This window comes from Loxodonta africana, chromosome 5 (genome assembly GCF_030014295.1).
Source record: "Loxodonta africana isolate mLoxAfr1 chromosome 5, mLoxAfr1.hap2, whole genome shotgun sequence".
Taxonomy (NCBI): Eukaryota; Metazoa; Chordata; class Mammalia; order Proboscidea; family Elephantidae; genus Loxodonta; species Loxodonta africana.
This window is the reverse complement of record NC_087346.1, coordinates 74,776,518-74,786,470: the sequence shown is the minus strand read 5'-3', so window position 1 is coordinate 74,786,470 and position 9,953 is coordinate 74,776,518. Positions and strand designations below refer to the sequence as shown.

The 9,953-nt window shown below is 38.7% G+C and overlaps 1 pseudogene; it reads right to left on the bottom strand.

Annotated features, from left to right (window-relative positions):
- Positions 1-1,952: 1,952 nt before the first annotated feature.
- On the bottom strand, positions 1,953-3,070 carry LOC100656976 (DNA damage-regulated autophagy modulator protein 2-like; annotated as a pseudogene).
- Positions 3,071-9,953: the final 6,883 nt, after the last annotated feature.

Genomic DNA, 9,953 nt, shown 5'->3' with positions numbered 1-9,953 from the left:
CGAATCATAGAATCAATAAATCCTAAACCTAACAGGCACCAGAAATCATCAACACTGCCTTGGCACCTGGAATTTAGTCCAAGGACCAGCACAATCATCATCACCCTGGAGCTTGTTAGGAATGCAGAATTTCAGCCTCCAACCTCACTTCGGAGCCAAAATCTGCATTTTAACAAGATCTGCAGGTGAGTCCTACACACACTGAAGTGTGAGTAGTCTTGGAGCCCTGGTGGCACAGTGGTTAAGAGCTCGGCTGTTCACCAAAATGTCAGCAGTTTGAACCCACCTGCTGCTCCGTAGAAACACCCTATGGGGCAGTTCTACTCTGTCCTATAGGGTTGCTATGAGTCAGAATTGACTTGAAGGCAACGGATTTGGTTTGGTTTTAGTACTGCTCTAGAACAGTAGTTGGCAAACACTAGATTGTGTAATCCTACCTAAGAATCATCTGCAGTAAGGATTTTAAATTTTTTTAGATTGGTAGATCCTGATTTCCTGAAGAGTAAAATTTTGAAGTGGGGACATGTATATGAAATAAATAAACCAATAAAATATTTTCTGATTAATTCGGATGCATCCTAATTCCTTCATTTGTAGGGTTGCCAGATTTAGCAAATAAAAATACTTGTGATATCCATTAAAAATATATTCCTTGCTTATTTGAAATTCAAATTGAACTGGGTGTCCTGTATTTTACCTGGCAACTCTATTCATTTGACATATTAACAGAATTTAATGCTTTTTAAAATAATCCCATAGCTAAAAATATCAGAGCTAGGATACAACCTACAGTCTCCTGAGTATAAGATTTCTTTATAAAATATAAATATATAAAAAGTAAGGCATTGGTAACGGTGTCAATTAAATGATATTGTTTTTGTTTTTTTTTAATGTGACCATTTTCTTTTGCAGTTCAGTCTTATAAATCAATTATTGCAGACAGCACAAAAATGAGAAAAGTGTATGTCTTTAAATAATAGGTAAGCAAATAACATTTATTATATATATTCCCTCCAGAATAATCCAAAGTGCCCACTTAAATAGAAACGCTAGGAATTGGAGTGGTTTTGCTCTATTTTGTTCTTAATTCTTGAGCCCTGATGGCATAGCGGTTAAGAGCTCAGCTGCTAACCAAAATGTCGGCAGTTTAAATCCACCAGCTGCTCCTTGGAAACCCTATGGGACAGTTCAACTTTGTCCTATAGGGTCCCTGTAAGTTGGAATCGACTGGAAAGCACAAGACAAACAACATTCATGGGGTGGTGAGGGGTGAGTAGAGTTGCGAAGGAAATGTAAGGTGAAAACAAAAGCAGACAGCACCTAACAACAACAGGAGGCTTTCTGTTAACTCAACTGTGGATAGATTTTGAATACACGGAAGAAGTATTTAAATAGCTATACGATAGCTATTTATATGAAGAGTATCTCTTTGTAACATAAATTCTAAAGCCTAAAGTCTTCTGATGTACTAATATTCTGACATTTCTTTGTAAATAAAAGAGTTTTCCCTAGTAGAGAATACACAAGGATAGTATTATGTTTGGAAAATACAGAAATAAAGAAAAAAAAATTATGGAAAACTATCATCAAAAGGCAATCACTATAATTAAGAGTATTATTTTCTAGACACTTTTCCCTGAAAAATTTTTTGTTTTGCTTTTCCTAATTTTAATATTGTTTGCATAATTCTATTTATTTATTTACTTTGTAGTCCTTTGGTTTTATTTTCTGGGATAGAAAAGCATAGGTATAAATGTTTTAAATGGTCCTCTTGATATCCTTTAAAATAACTTATCAAATGGCTTACTTCACGTCTCTTGATTATCGGTATTCGTAAATGTCACTGTCAGCCTTGAATGATTCATTGAAAACTGCAGAGCAGAATAAGTAGCATTTGTAAATGTTTCCCCAATTCCCGAGAATCATAATTGTCACAGAAAGATTTTATCCTTTCATTCTAAATCTCTGGAAAGTAGTCATGTTGGTTCATTGTTAACTGGGCAAACAGCAATGTCATAGAGAGTTAATCCTTGTAAACTGGCTTCCACCTGTCAAGAAATTTTCTGAAAATCACAACTATAAGTCAGAAAAAAGCCAATGAAGGCCAATGACATTGACCATTCTACAGCAGTAGTTATCATGTGAAGCACATAGCCTTCTTCCTCAGGGTTCCAATGGAGTTTCTGTGCTATATCGGTGTCAAAACTGCCACTGTACAAAAGAGATGAACAAGTCAGCATGCTAAATGCACTTAATGGACACCAGATAACCACCAGTAGTCTGATCCAGAAGACTTGCTTGCCATGAATTGTAGCCTGCATTTGGTAGGAAAGGATAGTCTGAACAAACATATGTAACGAGCCCGGACCAAAGGTGAGCACAGCTCCACTTACACGTGCAAGAAAAAGGGTTGTTTTCTAGAAGTTTGCCACAATAGAAAGTCCTAAGCAACTCCGTAATCCAACTACAAGGCCAGCTTTGTTTAATCTCATGATACGACTGTCTTCAGGGTTCACAGCATGGACTTGCTTACAACAAACATGAATGGTAGCAACACATAAAACTGCAGTGATGTTTAACACTGCCCCAAACAAGCATTTTTCTAGAGCTACCGCTGTCACTGATAGAAGGCAAAAACAGGGTCAACATGATGGAGTTACGGCAGTCACGTATGAAAGATGAAAGCAGAGGCTGTCTAAATTACAAGAGCTGAAGGGAGGAAACTGAGGCGTTGCTGCAACCACCACATCTCAAACAGGTCTTCTGAAGCAGAAAAATCGTTTCTTGCTTATTTGGTTTTCTCTTCCTCACTAAATTTCAAGCTCTGTGAGAGCAGGAACCAACTGTTTTGTTCATTATATTTCCAGCTTCTGCTCTATGAGTTCACAAAATGTCAGTCTTCAGATCTGCCCAAACCTGCACCTTCTGTAAGCCCTTGCCTGGATGACCCAGCCAGTGCTGGCTGTGGATTGCCAAGCTTGCCCGCATGATAGAGAAGGGCTATTTTATGCTTTTAGACTTCATATTTTATAAAGAACCCTTTTGTTATTAATCCAAATGCTTTACTTATTGTTGATATAATATCTAACCAAGTAGATAGACCTAAGTTTTATTTTTCCGCCTTAGTTATATGAGTTTGGAAAGTACTGTGTAAATTTCCATACCTCATTCCTCATACTGTTTAGGACTCTTGGAAATGTGGTCCTCTGTCCATCTCAGCCCTTAAAAACCTCTCCAATCTCAGAAGAACCAAAGAAAGAGCCCCCTTGGGAAAGGGCAGGGCCTTCATTACTGATGAGTTACCCCAGGTTTCCTAGTCTTTGAAAAATAAGAGCAATGTAAGCTGGTTTCCATAGACAAGTATTCTAAAAGCTCAGTGAAATTGAACCGCAGCTGTCACTCTAATGTGAGTAAGACTAAATCTAATTTGTTGGGTGGAAAGAGTTAAATGAACTTTAACTGAAAAGCTCCCTTTCTCTTCCTCTCAGGGTAGAAAATAGCCAAGGGCAACAGCGGATGACTAATGTGTAGAATATTGCAATTAGTATAGCAAGGTACTTACAGGGATCAAATTAAAAAATTCATTAACGTACGCACTTAATTAAGAAACACTTTTCGATTTACATGATAAATTATGACACCTATTAAATCTTCCAGTACAAGCTATAATGGCTTCTTTGCTCCCGGGTAGAGAACTATCGCCTTTGAGGTCCTTTAAATCTCCCCAAGGACCAGCAGCATTAGTTACAAGTGTATTAAAAAACAATGCTTTCCTCCTGCAAGGTACAAAAGCATCTTTATTGGAAACTAATTTAAACTTAAGAAAGCACCAGGGAGCAGGAGGCGATCATGCTGCAAGGCAAGCAAATGATAACAAACATGAAATGACCTTGAAAAGGAAATAGAAGTCCTTGCTCCCCAATATTCCCAAAAGGATGGCCTCAGGGAAGACGGCTGTTTTTGTTTGTTTGCTTACTTTTGTATACAGTTGTCCCTCAGTATCCGAGAAGGACTGGTTCCAGGATTCCCTTGGATACCAAGTCCCTTATATAAAATAGCATAGTATTTACGTATAATCTATGTACATTCTCTAAAGTATACTTTAAATCCTCTCTAGATTACTTACAATACCTAATACAACGTAAATGCTACATAAATAGTTGCTATGCTGTATAGTTTGGGGAATAATGACAGGAAACTTTTTTTTCCGAATATTTTCCGTCCATAGTTCGTTGAGTCCGCCGATGTGGAACCCACAGAAAGCCGACTGTATTGTTTTGCTCTGTCTGCTCCCACCCTCACACACTCACTTATGAATAAATGTTACCAATGGAGAAAGAACTTATTGGAAATAAATTATGTATCAGTAGATAGGTGGTGAATATATTTCTTTGTTGTGATTTAGTGGGAAGAATTGGTAGGGATGAAAGGAAGAGAGGAAAGAAGGAAGAGAGGGAGGGAGGAGTAAAAATAAAAGTGAGAAATGTATACGTAAGGAAATCAGATCTAGCTCTCAGAACCTGATAGTACATGAAGCCTTGCTTCATTGTAGAATGTGTGTAAATTGTGGATCTAAAGTGATAACGTACCCTCTAGGTAGTGCAAATGGCAGTCAAAAGATTGGAGGTTGTGGTCCACCCAGAGACACCTTGGGAGAAAGTCCTGGCGATCTGTTTCTAAAATTCAGCCATTAAAATCCCTACGAAGCACAGTTCTAGTGTGACACACAGGGGTTTCCATGAGACGGATTAAACTGGAGGGTAACTGGATTATAGTGATAACAAACTGCATTTCTATTATTTTTTTTTAAGAATCTCTTCAAAATTTACTTTAATATTCTTTATAACCCTGGAGTTAGCAGTGCTAGAAAGGAGAGCCAGAGTATTAAACTGGTTTCCCAGGGTCAAACATAATCGTGATCTCTGGTACAATTTTCTTTTCTCTAGGCTACAAAGTTTTTGTTTAAGGCCAATACTTTAATGGACTTCTATGCCAGTTTACAGTTTGAAAACATTTGCCTTTTGATCTATATGACATCATTGTGCCATATGACCTCATTGTGCCAGAACTGTAATACTACTCAAGCTTACAAACATAGAAGTAGTGCATACTTTGGGTGCTGAGCAGAAAACTCCAACTACCTACTCACCTTTCTGGCCTCTCTGAGCTAGCTGAACTATTATCACTGGTGAAATGAAGATGCCAGTCTGGAATTTGGCATGCCAGAGTTGACAGAAAGGCTGTTTCCATTTCATTTCTCTCTGAGTCTATCCCCATTTGATGTTATGCTATGGGGTCAAATGTAATGGGGTTAATTTTCATTTTGACCTCATTACATTTAATTTCATAAAGCAATCATGCTTCTAACTTATAACATGTAAATCCATATTGACTTTATATCTTCTCTTCTGGCACTGTTTATCATCCTTCCTTACATTTTTTTTCACTATGCCTATTATAAAAGCAACATGAACCATGCTTTAAAGAACTTTCTGAACAAAAAATAAAATCAACCCTATTATTCCTATTTTTCAATAAGTGCTACTTTAGCCTACAGTTATCACAATCTGCAATTATCAAATGCTACAGCAGGAATTTTAATGGGAAAGTGAAATAGGAGAAAGGAAGTACATAGAAGAGAGTGCAGTTTGAAAATGTACCCCATGATTCTGACACTCCTTTTGTGGCTGAGAGCCAGTTTGCAACAGATTAGCACCTTCAAACATTAGTGACCCACAACCCAGGGTAAAAACAAATAAGCAAACATTTATATTGACCAACATAAACCCGAAAAAACCAAACCTGTTGTCTTTGAGCCTATTCCAGCTCATAGTGACCCTATATATGTATATATTGAACCACATACATACATATACATAAATACATGTTGATGTTTTCTGAGTAAGAGACAATGTGCATTCAGTGAGCATCTGTGAACTAACTAAGGGACAGGGACCAAGACCCAGGGCAAGGCCCTCGGTCTGTACTTGTGTCTGAAACAAGAGAAATCTGGTCTGCAGACTGTGGGAACAATTTGCACTATTGCTAAGACTGCCAGAGAAATGAATCTGGTACAATTTATTTCCTGAGCCACTCAGACCTGTTCGTCCTCTAACGATATTTGGGGCTTGTCTGGAATCAAGATAACCTCTATTTGCTAAGACTCGAAGTGTAGTCCAGTCCTTCAAGAAGATAGTCATTTGCTGTCTCCTCAATACATTAAAAGAGAGTTAACAAACCAAGTTATAATATCTCCACCGTTGCTTCTGATGCTGAACCCGTAGTTGATATTATTACCTCGGTGGACCAAAGTTACTTAACTAGTAGGATAAACTAAAATCTTTATTCCCAGAGGTCTGAGCTCTTTGTTGTGCTGTCCTTTTTAGGCTATGGTTGCTGCAGTCACCTATTTACTGTTGTCACTGGGCATTATAGCACCAAGAGGTGGCTCAGTAAACCACCTGGGCTTTAGTTACGCTTCTCTCTTCCTCTCTTATGTAGCAGCAACTCTAGCATTTATTATAATAACCAGGGTTGAGTTTCCCACCAATACAATAACTCCTTTCTTTGCCTATTGCTCCCTATCAGCATGTGGAGCTCAATGTGGCCAGAAAGTAATTGAAGCTTCTGTTTCAGTGGAACCCCTGCTATAACTCCTGGCAGAAAGTCCCCCAGGAACCAAAACCTCTGCACAGACAGTGTCTAAGCTTCTGGGGCAAGAAACACAAATTCTGCAAGTGGGACATTGGGAGTTGTAACAAGGTGGAAAAAAAAAGTTCTACTTCCATGCCGTGTTTCCTGGACTCATACATTCTAATATTTGGAACTTAGCATTATACATTAGTCATTAGTAAAACACACATACCAAATCCTGGAGGATGTTGCTCATAAACTAGTATCTTAGCTGAGCCTTTAATAGGTTATCCCACTGTTATATCAGATTGGTGTCTTCTAGAAGATGGGTAATTGTAGGACAAGTGGTTACCATGGTCTCATATGCTTTAGTGTAAAACGAGTCCCTTGGTCCAAGGGTTTATTGTGAGAGATATGATATTGACAGTTGAGATATTCTAAAGGCCTTCAAATAGTAGCTCTGTTCGAGGCACTGTAGACAGGAAAGGTAAACCTTTATCTGGAGTAGTCACTGATCTCATTTAAGATAAATCATTACTCCTTTAGGTGGTGGAAGGGTTTTTACGTAGTTAATCTGACATTTGATTGGCTTGTTTACCCCAAGGAATGGTGCCACATAAGACCCAGCAGTGGTCAATGCTAATGGAAGGCTGTGTTTTCAGCAGTAGCTAAATACGAACTAAAGCCAGATTCTGACTCATGGCGACCCCATGTGTGTCAGAGTAGAATTGTGCTCCACAGGGTTTCCAGTGGTTGATTTTTCAGTAGATTTTCAGGCTTTTCTTTCAAGGTGCATGTGGTGGACATGAACCGCTAAACTTTCAATTAACAGTCAAGCACATTAGATTTGCATCACTCAGAGACTACATTTCTCCCTTCATATGAAATGAATGTACTACTTAGAGCTAAGTGTACTTATAAATTTAGTACTAAATGTACTACTCACAACTCTGTCAAATGGGAGAATTTTTTTTGCCATTGGCCTTCAGGCCACCTCTGTGTGAGGTTTTACTGAAACAGTGCTTCATTTTCAGCTAATGTCCATATACGTTCTCTAATTGTGAACAAGGCCCTACTACATCAATTGATGATAGGAACGTTTAATGAAAATAGAGATATGAGCTGCAGAAGAGGTGAAGGAACAACAGAGGTAGGAGCATGGGCAACCTGTGCAAGTAATTTACTTATGCCTTCCACAGTCCATAGGTGGTGCAAACAGCTAAGCATTTGGCTACTAAGTGAAAAGTTGGCAGTTTGAAACCACCCAAAATCACTTCAGAAGAAAGACATGGAAGAAATACTTTGTGAGCTAATTCTGAAAAGTCACAACCATTGAAAACCTATGAAGCACAATTCTACTCTGAAACACATGGGCCAAGGAAGAGTTGGCATCAACTCAGTGGCGATTGGTTTTGGTTTCCAAACTTGCCTAGGCACAATCCTGAATGTATCAGTTCCATTGTACAATAAATTTCTGCTATGCTTGCTACATCTTGTAACTTGGTAGCTCTGATAATATGCAGAGCTCGTTATGGGCAATTTCATTTGCATAGTCATTGGTGTCCCATTTTCAGGTGGTCATGTTATACTTAGCCCCATTTGCAAGTTACACATTGTTTTTAAAATGAAGAGTATTCTGCCACAGAAGGCTTGGCCTTTCTCTAAACTTTTGGGGTCTGCCCTGAAACTTTTCTATTGGATCTTGCCAGAGATTTCAGATTACTTCCTTATTCATCATGGATTCCTCTAGCCTGATTCATATTCTACATACATGGTCTAAGCACCAGGACAACTTGTAACAAAGCCGGGCCTGCTACAAAACCTTCTCCTACTCTGGACCCCATTTGAAACCGCAGCCTTCCAAGTTATCCAATAAATGGGTTGGATCAGTATCCACCTCTAAAAGTCAAGGAAGCCTATTAAGCTGTGTGTGTCTTTATTAGAGTTATGATGATTAAGAGCTCTTGATATTAAGGATCCCAATTCCATGGCATTATTCCCCACTATCAACTCCAGCCTAGAGGAGATTAGCTACCATAGAGGCCCTCAGGCTTTCCCAGTGTGTCTGAATTGTCTGTTGACAGTTTTGTGCAATATTTTTTTTCACAAGATATCCAATACCATCAAAAGCAGCCCGTCCACACCACATTCCTTATAATCATTGTTTCCTCCAAACTGATTGTCTTAGTTTGGACTCTCCCAGAAGCAGACCCTGAGACCAGGACTGAGTGCAAGTATCCTATTTAGGAAATACGTATCACACCAGTAGGGAAGGGAATATATGAAAGAAGGATGTGTTATTAAGTGACCTCCCACAACAGGCATCTGGAGCTTAATCTCATAGGAGTCTTGGGGAAATGTCAAAACCCAAGCCTCAAAATTCTCCCACCCAAGGCAAGAGAACTGAAGTAATTATATGCAAAATTCTAACAGTCTTTGGTAGAGGGCTGTTGCTTGGGGAGTTAATTCCTAAACATTTTCTATCTGCTATGCCCTTGGTCATCAAAGCTCTCCACCATACTAGGAAAAAAACCCTCTAAGATCAGAGATGCATATATTGTCAGTTGGAAGACAAAAAAGTTGAAAATCTGAGGGTTTAAGGATGGGGCAACAGGCAAGCCACCACAGTACGACAAACTGACAAAGGAGTGGTGTCAATGATAGGTTAATACTCATACTCCTGCAAGGAAGACCAGTTAATACAATTGTTATTCAAATTTACACCAAAAAAAAAAAAAAAAAACCACTGCTGTCGAGTCAATTCCGACTCATAGTGACCCTATAGGACAGAGTAGAACTGCCCCATAGAGTTTCCAAGGAGCGCCTGGCGGATTTGAACTGCTGACCTTTTGGTTAGCAGCCATAGCACTTAACCACTACTCAAATTTACACCAAAAAAAAAAATTTACACACCAGCTGCTAATTCCAAAGATGAAGAAATTGAAGATTTTTACAGACTTCTACAGTCTGAAATTGATCAAACATTCAATCAAGAAGTATTGATAATTACTGGGGATTGGAATGCAAAAATTGGAAAAAAAGAAGGACCAGTAGTTGGAAAATGTGGCCTTGGTGATAGAAACATCAGAGACCACATGATAGAATTTTGCAAGAACAATGGCTTATTCATTGCAATTATCTTTTTCAACAATGTAAATAAACACTATACACATGGGCCTTACAAATGAAATAAGCAGGAATAAAATTGGCTACATCTGTGGAAAGAGACTATGGAGAAGCTCAATGTCATCAGTCTGAACAAGGCCAGGGGCCGACTGTGGAACAGGCCATCAATTGTTCGTATGCAAGTTCAAGTTGAA